This window comes from Melanerpes formicivorus, unplaced genomic scaffold (genome assembly GCF_026170545.1).
Source record: "Melanerpes formicivorus ecotype bairdi unplaced genomic scaffold, bMelFor1.0.p_v2 SCAF_9, whole genome shotgun sequence".
Taxonomy (NCBI): domain Eukaryota; kingdom Metazoa; phylum Chordata; class Aves; order Piciformes; family Picidae; genus Melanerpes; species Melanerpes formicivorus.
The window spans coordinates 12,805,080-12,816,455 of NW_027142361.1; positions in this window are offsets into that span (position 1 = coordinate 12,805,080).

The window sequence follows — 11,376 nt, forward strand, 5'->3', positions numbered from 1 at the left end:
AAAAGGCCCTATCCTCCTGACCTCACTCTTCAGCTACTGATCAGCATTGAGAAGATCCCCTCTCAAGCTGCACTTCTTCAAGCTAAACAACCCCAGGTGTCTCAGCCCTTCCCCCTCAGAGATGCTCCAGTCCCTTCAACATCTTCATAACCTCTGCTGGACTCTCTCCAGTAGTTCCCTGTCTCTCTTGAAGTCATAATCAACATCACGCTGACAGACCCACAAAGGCTTCAGGAAAGAGATTACAGGTACAGGGAGTTTTCAGTAACATTCAGTTCAAGAAGGCTTTTAAGAGGGTAAAAAGGGTATAAAAATTGAATGGCGTGCAGAACAGATGCACTGCCTTCACAGGAGGATAACAACACAGCTAATGAATTAAAGATGAGCATGAAATTACTCCCTCATTAAGTGTTGATAAGATATTAATTAGCTTCAGCAAGGCACACTGGAATTCACAGAAAATCCTGGAAGTACACTGCCAGCCTATAAAACACTTCACAGAACTCCGTACTTCCAAAGAGTAGGAATGTTTCTTACCCTTCTGCTTAGCTCAGAGTTCAGGGATGAAGTCTCCCTGTGTGCAGATCATCTCAGGTTTCTGGCTCACTTGTGGGTTTCCTTCTAATTTCAAGGCTTCTACTTGTTGCTTATAGCAAGGTATGGGCCCAGTCTAACCAAGAACTCAACTCATGACTCCAAATTAAACAGAAGCTGTGTATGGATTCTTTAGGTTGCTGGTCTTTGAGTATTAAGGCTTAAAGAAGCATCGTTGGTTGGTATCATAGAATGTACAAACAAGATCAATCCTTATGCAAGCAGTGAAGTCTCTTCTGCCTTGTCACTGTAAACACACACACCAAGAGGAATTTCAGAAGCTGGAAGGTCAGACTTGTGCATCAGGCCATGGAAGTGAAGCACTTCCATCTCTAAATGAGCAAACGTTATTGTCAATGAGCCACAGAATCCTACAAGAGTTGAGGTCAGAAAGGGCCTCTGGAGATCATCTAGTCCAAACCCCCCTCCTAAAGCAGGGTCACCCACAGCAGGCTGTCCAGGATCATAATGTCTAGGCAGGTTTGGAATCTCTCCAGAGAAAAAGACTCCACAACCTCTTTGGGCAGTCTTTTCCAGGACTCCAGCAAACCTCACAGGAAAGGTCCTGTTCATCTTCTGATGGAACCTCCTGAGTTGCAGCTTGTGCCCACTGGCCCTTGTCCTGTTGCTGGGAACTGCTGAAAGGAATCTGGCCCCACCCTCTTGACCCCCACTCTTTAGCTATTGATCAGCATTGATCAGACTGCTCTTCTCCAGGATAAAAAGCCACAAGTCTTTCCTCCCCAGAAAGATGCTCCAGTCCTCTCAGCATCTTCATATCCTCTGCTGGAGACTCTCCAGTAGTTGCCTGTCTCTCTTGAACTGGGGAGACCAGAACTGGACCCAGGACTCCAAAGGTGGCCTCCCTATGTCACAGTATCACAGTATAACTTAGGTTGGAAAGGACCTCGAGGATCATCGAGTCCAACCTATCAACACAGACCCCATGACTAGACCATGGCACCAAGTGCCATGTCCAATCCCCTCTTGAACGCCTCCAGGGATGGTGACTCAACCACCTCCCTGGGCAACCTGTTCCAATGACGAATGACTCGCTCGGTGAAGAACTTCCTCCTCACCTCGAGTCTAAACCTCCCCTGGCGCAGCTTGAGACTGTGTCTTCTTGTTCTGGTGCTGGTTGCCTGGGAGAAGAGACCAACCCCTTCCCGGCTACAACCACCTTTCAGGTAGTTGTAGAGGGCAATGAGGTCACCCCTGAGCCTCCTCTTCTCCAGGCTAAATAATCCCAGCTCCCTCAGCCTCTCCTCATAGGGCTTGTGTTCAAGGCCTCTCACCAGCCTTGTTGCCCTTGTCTGGACACGTTCAAGTGTTTCGATGTCCTTCTTAAACTGAGGGGCCCAGAATTGGACACAGTACTCAAGGTGCGGCCTAACCAATGCAGGGTACAGGGGCACCATGACTTCCCTGCTCCTGCTGGCCACACTATTCCTAATGCAGGCCAGGATGCCATTGGCCCTCTTGGCCACCTGGGCACACTGCTGGCTCATATTCAGGTGGCTGTCGATCAGCACACCCAGGTCCCTCTCTGTTTGGGAGCTCTCCAGCCACTCCGACCCCAGCCTGTAGCTCTGCATGGGATTGCCGTAGCCAAAGTGCAGCACTCGGCACTTGGACTTGTTGAATGCCATCCCATTGGACTCTGCCCATCTGTCCAGTCGGTCGAGGTCCCTCTGCAGAGCCTTTCTACCCTCTAACTGACTAACATCTGCTCCTAACTTGGTGTCATCTGCAAACTTGCTGATGACTGACTCGACCCCCTCATCCAGATCATCAATGAAGATGTTGAAGAGGACGGGGCCCAGCACTGATCCCTGGGGGACGCCACTGGTGACTGGCCGCCAGCTGGATGTGGCACCATTCACCACCACTCTCCGGGCCTGGCCCTCCAGCCAATTCCTAACCCAGCACAGAGTGTAGTGGTCCAATCCACAGGCTGACAGCTTAGCCAGCAGTTTGCTGTGGGGGACGGTGTCAAAGGTCTTGCTGAAGTCCAGGTAGACCACATCCACAGGCCTCCCCACGTCCACCAGACGGGTCACCTGATCATAGGAGATCAGGTTGGAGAGGCAGGACCTGCCCTTCCTAAATCCATGTTGGCTGGACCTGAGCCCTTGGCCATCCTTCAGGTGCGCAGTGATTGCCGCCAGGATAATCTGCTCCATCACTTTCCCTGGCACTGAGGTCAGGCTGACCGGCCTGTAGTTTCCAGGTTCCTCCATCTGACCTTTCTTATGGATGGGGACCACATTGGCCAGTTTCCAGTCATCTGGGACCTCACTGGTGAGCCAGAACTGGAGGAAAATGATGGAGAGCGGCCTGGTCAGCACATCTGTCAGCTCTCTCAGCACCCTAGGATGGATCCCATCCGGTCCCATGGACTTGTGAGTGTCCAAGTGGCTCAGCAGGTCCCGAACTAATTCCTCATGGATTTCCGGGGCATTACACTGCTCCCCGACCCCATGGCCCAGCTCAGGAGGCCACTCGTCCTGAACTCCTGCCTTGCTGTTAAACATTGAGACAAAGAAGGCGTTCAGGACCTCAGCCTTTTCCTCATCTTCGGTCGCCATGTTCCCCTCCAGGTCCAATAGGGAGTGCAGGTTCTTCCTGCCCTTCTTCTTATTGTTAATATATTTATAAAAATGCTTTTTATTATCTTTGACAGAGGTGGCCAGCTTCAGTTCCAGCTGGGCCTTTGCCTCCCTAATTTCATTCCTACATAATCTAACAACGTCCTTGAACATACCTCGAGAAGCCTTCCCCTCCTTCCAAAGGTGATACAGCCTCTTTTTCCCCCTTAAATCCTCCAGGAGCTGCTTGCTCATCCAGGCCGGTCGCCTTCCCCGCCGGCTTGCCTTCTGGCACGTGGGAACCGCCAGTTCCTGTGCCTTCAAGAGCTCCTGTTTGAAGTAGGTCCAACCCTCCTGAACGCCTTGGTTCGTGAGGGCTGGTACCCAGGGGACTTTACAAATAAGTTTCTTAAATAGGCTGAAGTTCGCCCTTCGGAAGTCCAAGGTGAAGGTTCTGTTGGTGCTCCTCCCTATCTCCCTGCATATTGAAAACTTCACTATCTCGTAATCACTACACCCTAGGCAGCCTCCCACGATCACGTCTCCCACCAGCCCTTCCCTATTGGAGCACAGCAGGTCTAGCAGAGCCTGTCCCCTGGTAGGCTCGCTTAACAGCTGTGTCAGGAAGCAGTCCTCCATTCGCTCCAGGAATCTTCTGGATTGCCTCCTCCCTGCTGAATTAAGTTCCCAGCAGATATCTGGGAGGTTGAAGTCACCAACAAGGACAAGATCAAATGATCTTGAGACGGCCTCCAGCTGCTTGTAGAACAATTCATCAGCCTCCTCATTCTGGTTGGGTGGTCTGTAACAGATTCCAGTCAGGATGTCAGATTTGTTAGGCTGCCCTCTGATTTTAACCCACAGGCTCTCAACTCCCTCATCTTCCACCTCAAGTTGTGTGGCAGAGAGTGACTCCCTAATATACAGAGCCACCCCTCCTCCTCTTCTCCCTCGCCTGTCTCTCCTAAAGAGCCTATAGCCCCCCAGTGTAGCACTCCAATCGTGGGTGTTGTCCCACCAAGTTTCTGAGATGGTGACTACATCATAGTCGCCCTGATGGATCAGGACCTCCAGCTCCTCTTGCTTATTGCCCAGGCTGCGTGCATTGGTGTACATGCATCGCAGCTGGGTTCCTGACTTCTCAACTGACCCTACCTTGTGCCCTACTCTTTCCTCTGCAGAGGGACCGATTGCCTCACCCATCCCCTTCAGACCTAGTTTAAAGCCATCCTAATGAGCCCTGCCAACTCCAGTGCCAGGACTCTCTTACCCCTTCTAGATAGATGCACCCCATCGGGACCCAGCAGGTCAGGTGCGGTGAAAGTTGTCCTATGGTCAAAGAACCCAAAGTTCTGCCGCTGGCACCATCCCCTGAGCCAATTGTTGATGGTATGGGTTCTCCCATTCCTCTCAGTGTACACCCCTGCCACTGAGGGAACTGAGCAGAACACCACTTGAGCTCCTGCCCCATCAATCAATTGTCCAAGGGCCCTGAATTCCTTCTTAATCGCCCTGGTGCCCTTCTTGTCAATCTCATCACTCCCAGCCTGTATTACCAGCAGAGGGTAATAGTCAGTGGGCTGGATTAATTTAGGGAGTCTCCTTGCAATGTCCCTAACCCGTGCCCCTGGTAGGGAGCAGACCTCCCTGTGGGATGGGTCGGGACGACATATGGGTCCCTCAGTACCCCCCAAGAGAGAGTAAAGCATGTATCTCAGCAGAGGAAAGTGTTAGGGCAGAATTCAAATACTCATTTGGACTGTCTCCAGAAGTTAGATCAGATGGCAAATGCAATTTGGTGCAATTTGTTGGTCCCCAACAACTATAACCCTTCTCCTTTTCTTTGTGGAGCTGGTCGTTATAGCTGGTGGGGACCGCTTGGCCTTAGGCTCCCCTCTGGATGCCTGCTTCTCAGCCTCAGCCCTCTCATCCCCACTGCCCTCAGCCTGCAGGGCCTCATACTTATTATGCAAGGGCAGCGGAGGAGGAGGAGAGGGTCGGGGTGGATTTCTCTTGCCACCCCTGGCAGGGACCTGTATCCATCCCTCTCTGTTTCCAGGGAGTCTTCCCTCAGCAGGGGAGATCTGCAGAGCCTTCTCCCACAAATCTAACTCCCTTTCACTTTCCCTTATTGTCCTTAGCCTAGCTACCTCCTCCTTCAGCTTGGCCACTTCGTCCTTTAGCTCTGCCACCAGGCTGAGGAGAAAATTCACCTGGTCACACCTGACACAGGTGTCCTCTCCCTCCCCTTCTATTCCAAGTGCCAGGCTGAAGCACTCTTTGCAGCTGGCAGCCTGGACTCCAGCATGCTGGTAAAACAGCTCTGTCTGGGCAGATGCTGCTTTTAGAATAGAATAGAATAAACCAGGTTGGAAGAGACCTTCAAGATCATCGCGTCCAACCTATCACCCAACACCACCTAATCAACTAACCCATGTAACCAAGTACCCTGTCAAGTCTCCTCCTGAACACCTCCAGTGACGGCGACTCCACCACCTCCCCGGGCAGTCCATTCCAATGGGCAATCACTCTCTCTGTGTAAAACTTCCTCCTGACATCCAGCCTGAACTTCCCTTGGCGCAGCCTGAGACTGTGTCCTCTTGTTCTGGTACTGGCTGCCTGGGAGAAGAGACCAACCTCTGCCTGTTTACAACCCCCCTTCAGGTGGTTGTAGAGAGCAACAAGGTCACCCCTGAGTCTCCTCCTCTCCAGGCTAAGCAGCCCCAGCTCCCTCAGCCTCTCCTCATAGGGCTTGTGTTCCAAGCCCCTCACTAACTTTGTTGCCCTTCTCTGGACTCGCTCCAGCAAGTCAACATCCTTCCTAAACTGAGGGGCCCAGAACTGGACACAGTACTCGAGGTATGGCCTAACCAGTGCAGTGTACAGGGGCAGAATGACAGCTACCCTTCATCTGAGTGACAACCATGGTGCAACATTTGAGGGGGTTTTTTTGTGTTTTTTTTTTGTCAACCAGCCGATAGGCTAGCTAGCGAACCAAAATGGCGCCGCGCGCACAGCCCGGGTGGGATTTAAAAGTGCCACGGCTGACGTCAGGCTCCCGTACCCGTGCAGGCTCGCGTGAGCACGATCCTGCCGGCTCCTCCCCCTACCAGGAGTCCTCCCAACCCACGAAACCCTGAAAGGAAGTCAGAGTAGTGGAGGAGAAGAACATCTTTTGACCTGCTGTCCACACTCATCTGAATGCAGCCCAGAAGACTGCTGGCCTTCATTGCCACAAGGGGATGTGGCTGCCTCATGGACAACTTCTTGTCCACAAGCAGCACTCCCAGGTCCTTCTCTACCAAGTTCCTTTGCAGCAGGTCAACCCCTAACCTGTCTTGGTGCAGGAGATTATTGGATTCCAGGAGCAGGACTCTACACTTGGCCTTGTTGAACTTCACAAGGTTTCCCTCCATCCGGCTCTGCAGCCTGCCAAATCCTGCTCAATGGCAGCACAGCCTGACAACGTGTCAGGCACTCCTATCAGTTTGGTACCATCAGCACTCCACTGAAGCAGGTTGTCGGTGGAAATGTTTAACAAGTCTAGACCCAGTCCTAACCCCCAGGGAAGAGTCCTGCCAAAGCACCCTGGCTGCATTTGTGGATGTTTAGACAACTAAGTGTCTTGGGGAACACAGAATATTTGCATAATGGTTTTGCATTCCCACTGCTCTTGGACCCAGGACAGTAATAAAGCCCCAGGACTTGTGTCAGCAGAACAGCATGGAGAGGAGAGGAGAGGTTCGGAGAGGTTCGGAGAGGTTCGGAGAGGAGAGGAGAGGTTCGGAGAGGAGAGGTTCGGAGAGGAGAGGTTCGGAGAGGAGAGGAGAGGTTCGGAGAGGAGAGGAGAGGAGAGGAGAGGTTCGGAGAGGAGAGGAGAGGTTCGGAGAGGTGAGGAGAGGAGAGGAGAGGAGAGGAGAGGAGAGGAGAGGAGAGGAGAGGAGAGGAGAGGAGAGGAGAGGAGAGGAGAGGAGAGGAGAGGAGAGGAGAGGAGAGGAGAGGAGAGGAGAGGAGAGGAGAGGAGAGGAGAGGAGAGGAGAGGTTCGGAGAGGAGAGGTTCGGAGAGGAGAGGTTCGGAGAGGAGAGGTTCGGAGAGGAGAGGTTCGGAGAGGAGAGGTTCGGAGAGGAGAGGAGAGGAGAGGAGAGGAGAGGAGAGGAGAGGAGAGGAGAGGAGAGGAGAGGAGAGGAGAGGAGAGGAGAGGAGAGGAGAGGTTCGGAGAGGAGAGGTTCGGAGAGGAGAAGAGAGGAGAGGAGAGGAGAGGAGAGGAGAGGAGAGGTTCGGAGAGGAGAGGAGAGGAGAGGAGAGGAGAGGAGAGGTTCGGAGAGGAGAGGAGAGGAGAGGAGAGGAGAGGAGAGGAGAGGAGAGGAGAGGAGAGGAGAGGAGAGGAGAGGAGAGGAGAGGAGAGGAGAGGAGAGGAGAGGAGAGGAGAGGAGAGGAGAGGAGAGGAGAGGAGAGGAGAGGAGAGGAGAGGAGAGGAGAGGAGAGGAGAGGAGAGGAGAGGGAGAGGAGAGGAGAGGTTCGGAGAGGAGAGGTTCGGAGAGGAGAGGTTCGGAGAGGAGAGGTTCGGAGAGGAGAGGTTCGGAGAGGAGAGGAGAGGAGAGGAGAGGAGAGGAGAGGAGAGGAGAGGAGAGGAGAGGAGAGGAGAGGAGAGGAGAGGAGAGGAGAGGAGAGGAGAGGAGAGGAGAGGTTCGGAGAGGAGAGGTTCGGAGAGGAGAAGAGAGGAGAGGAGAGGAGAGGAGAGGAGAGGAGAGGTTCGGAGAGGAGAGGAGAGGAGAGGAGAGGAGAGGAGAGGTTCGGAGAGGAGAGGAGAGGAGAGGAGAGGAGAGGAGAGGAGAGGAGAGGAGAGGAGAGGAGAGGAGAGGAGAGGAGAGGAGAGGTTCGGAGAGGAGAGGAGAGGTTCGGAGAGGAGAGGTTCGGAGAGGAGAGGAGAGGTTCGGAGAGGAGAGGAGAGGTTCGGAGAGGAGAGGAGAGGTTCGGAGAGGAGAGGAGAGGTTCGGAGAGGAGAGGAGAGGAGAGGAGAGGAGAGGAGAGGAGAGGAGAGGAGAGGAGAGGAGAGGAGAGGAGAGGAGAGGAGAGGAGAGGAGAGGAGAGGAGAGGAGAGGAGAGGAGAGGAGAGGTTCGGAGAGGAGAGGTTCGGAGAGGAGAGGTTCGGAGAGGAGAGGAGAGGTTCGGAGAGGAGAGGAGAGGAGAGGTTCGGAGAGGAGAGGTTCGGAGAGGAGAGGTTCGGAGAGGAGAGGAGAGGAGAGGTTCGGAGAGGAGAGGAGAGGTTCGGAGAGGAGAGGTTCGGAGAGGAGAGGAGAGGTTCGGAGAGGAGAGGAGAGGTTCGGAGAGGAGAGGAGAGGTTCGGAGAGGAGAGGTTCGGAGAGGAGAGGAGAGGTTCGGAGAGGAGAGGAGAGGAGAGGAGAGGAGAGGTTCGGAGAGGTTCGGAGAGGAGAGGAGAGGAGAGGTTCGGAGAGGAGAGGAGAGGAGAGGAGAGGAGAGGTTCGGAGAGGAGAGGAGAGGTTCGGAGAGGAGAGGAGAGGTTCGGAGAGGAGAGGAGAGGAGAGGAGAGGAGAGGAGAGGAGAGGAGAGGAGAGGAGAGGAGAGGAGAGGAGAGGAGAGGAGAGGAGAGGAGAGGAGAGGAGAGGAGAGGAGAGGAGAGGAGAGGAGAGGTTCGGAGAGGAGAGGTTCGGAGAGGAGAGGTTCGGAGAGGAGAGGAGAGGTTCGGAGAGGAGAGGAGAGGTTCGGAGAGGAGAGGTTCGGAGAGGAGAGGAGAGGTTCGGAGAGGAGAGGTTCGGAGAGGAGAGGAGAGGAGAGGAGAGGTTCGGAGAGGAGAGGTTCGGAGAGGAGAGGAGAGGAGAGGTTCGGAGAGGAGAGGAGAGGAGAGGTTCGGAGAGGAGAGGAGAGGAGAGGAGAGGTTCGGAGAGGAGAGGAGAGGAGAGGTTCGGAGAGGAGAGGAGAGGAGAGGAGAGGAGAGGAGAGGAGAGGAGAGGAGAGGAGAGGAGAGGAGAGGTTCGGAGAGGAGAGGAGAGGAGAGGTTCGGAGAGGAGAGGAGAGGAGAGGAGAGGTTCGGAGAGGAGAGGAGAGGTTCGGAGAGGAGAGGTTCGGAGAGGAGAGGTTCGGAGAGGAGAGGAGAGGAGAGGAGAGGAGAGGAGAGGAGAGGTTCGGAGAGGAGAGGAGAGGTTCGGAGAGGAGAGGAGAGGTTCGGAGAGGAGAGGAGAGGAGAGGAGAGGTGAGGTGAGGAGAGGAGAGGAGAGGAGAGGAGAGGAGAGGAGAGGAGAGGAGAGGAGAGGAGAGGAGAGGAGAGGAGAGGAGAGGAGAGGAGAGGAGAGGAGAGGAGAGGAGAGGAGAGGAGAGGAGAGGAGAGGAGAGGAGAGGAGAGGAGAGGAGAGGAGAGGAGAGGAGAGGAGAGGAGAGGAGAGGAGAGGAGAGGAGAGGAGAGGAGAGGAGAGGTTCGGAGAGGAGAGGTTCGGAGAGGAGAGGTTCGGAGAGGAGAGGAGAGGAGAGGAGAGGGAGAGGAGAGGAGAGGAGAGGAGAGGAGAGGAGAGGAGAGGAGAGGAGAGGTTCGGAGAGGAGAGGTTCGGAGAGGAGAGGAGAGGTTCGGAGAGGAGAGGAGAGGTTCGGAGAGGAGAGGAGAGGAGAGGAGAGGTTCGGAGAGGAGAGGAGAGGTTCGGAGAGGAGAGGAGAGGTTCGGAGAGGAGAGGAGAGGTTCGGAGAGGAGAGGAGAGGAGAGGAGAGGAGAGGAGAGGTTCGGAGAGGAGAGGAGAGGTTCGGAGAGGAGAGGAGAGGTTCGGAGAGGAGAGGAGAGGAGAGGTTCGGAGAGGAGAGGAGAGGTTCGGAGAGGAGAGGAGAGGAGAGGTTCGGAGAGGAGAGGAGAGGTTCGGAGAGGAGAGGAGAGGAGAGGAGAGGAGAGGTTCGGAGAGGAGAGGAGAGGTTCGGAGAGGAGAGGTTCGGAGAGGAGAGGTTCGGAGAGGAGAGGTTCGGAGAGGAGAGGAGAGGTTCGGAGAGGAGAGGAGAGGTTCGGAGAGGAGAGGAGAGGTTCGGAGAGGAGAGGTTCGGAGAGGAGAGGAGAGGTTCGGAGAGGAGAGGTTCGGAGAGGAGAGGAGAGGAGAGGTTCGGAGGAGAGAGAGAGGTTCGGAGAGGAGAGGTTCGGAGAGGAGAGGTTCGGAGAGGAGAGGTTCGGAGAGGAGAGGTTCGGAGAGGAGAGGTTCGGAGAGGAGAGGTTCGGAGAGGAGAGGAGAGGAGAGGAGAGGAGAGGAGAGGAGAGGAGAGGAGAGGAGAGGAGAGGAGAGGAGAGGAGAGGAGAGGAGAGGAGAGGAGAGGAGAGGAGAGGAGAGGAGAGGAGAGGAGAGGAGAGGAGAGGTGAGGAGAGGAGAGGGAGAGGAGAGGAGAGGAGAGGAGAGGAGAGGAGAGGAGAGGAGAGGAGAGGAGAGGAGAGGAGAGGAGAGGAGAGGAGAGGAGAGGAGAGGAGAGGAGAGGTTCGGAGAGGAGAGGTTCGGAGAGGAGAGGTTCGGAGAGGAGAGGTTCGGAGAGGAGAGGTTCGGAGAGGTTCGGAGAGGTTCGGAGAGGAGAGGTTCGGAGAGGAGAGGTTCGGAGAGGAGAGGTTCGGAGAGGTTCGGAGAGGTTCGGAGAGGTTCGGAGAGGAGAGGAGAGGAGAGGAGAGGAGAGGAGAGGTTCGGAGAGGAGAGGTTCGGAGAGGTTCGGAGAGGTTCGGAGAGGAGAGGAGAGGTTCGGAGAGGAGAGGTTCGGAGAGGAGAGGTTCGGAGAGGAGAGGTTCGGAGAGGAGAGGAGAGGAGAGGAGAGGTTCGGAGAGGAGAGGAGAGGTTCGGAGAGGAGAGGAGAGGAGAGGTTCGGAGAGGAGAGGTTCGGAGAGGAGAGGAGAGGTTCGGAGAGGAGAGGTTCGGAGAGGAGAGGTTCGGAGAGGAGAGGAGAGGAGAGGTTCGGAGAGGAGAGGAGAGGTTCGGAGAGGTTCGGAGAGGTTCGGAGAGGAGAGGTTCGGAGAGGTTCGGAGAGGTTCGGAGAGGTTCGGAGAGGTTCGGAGAGGAGAGGAGAGGAGAGGAGAGGAGAGGTTCGGAGAGGAGAGGAGAGGTTCGGAGAGGAGAGGTTCGGAGAGGAGAGGAGAGGAGAGGTTCGGAGAGGAGAGGAGAGGTTCGGAGAGGAGAGGTTCGGAGAGGAGAGGTTCGGAGAGGAGAGGTTCGGAGAGGAGAGGAGAGG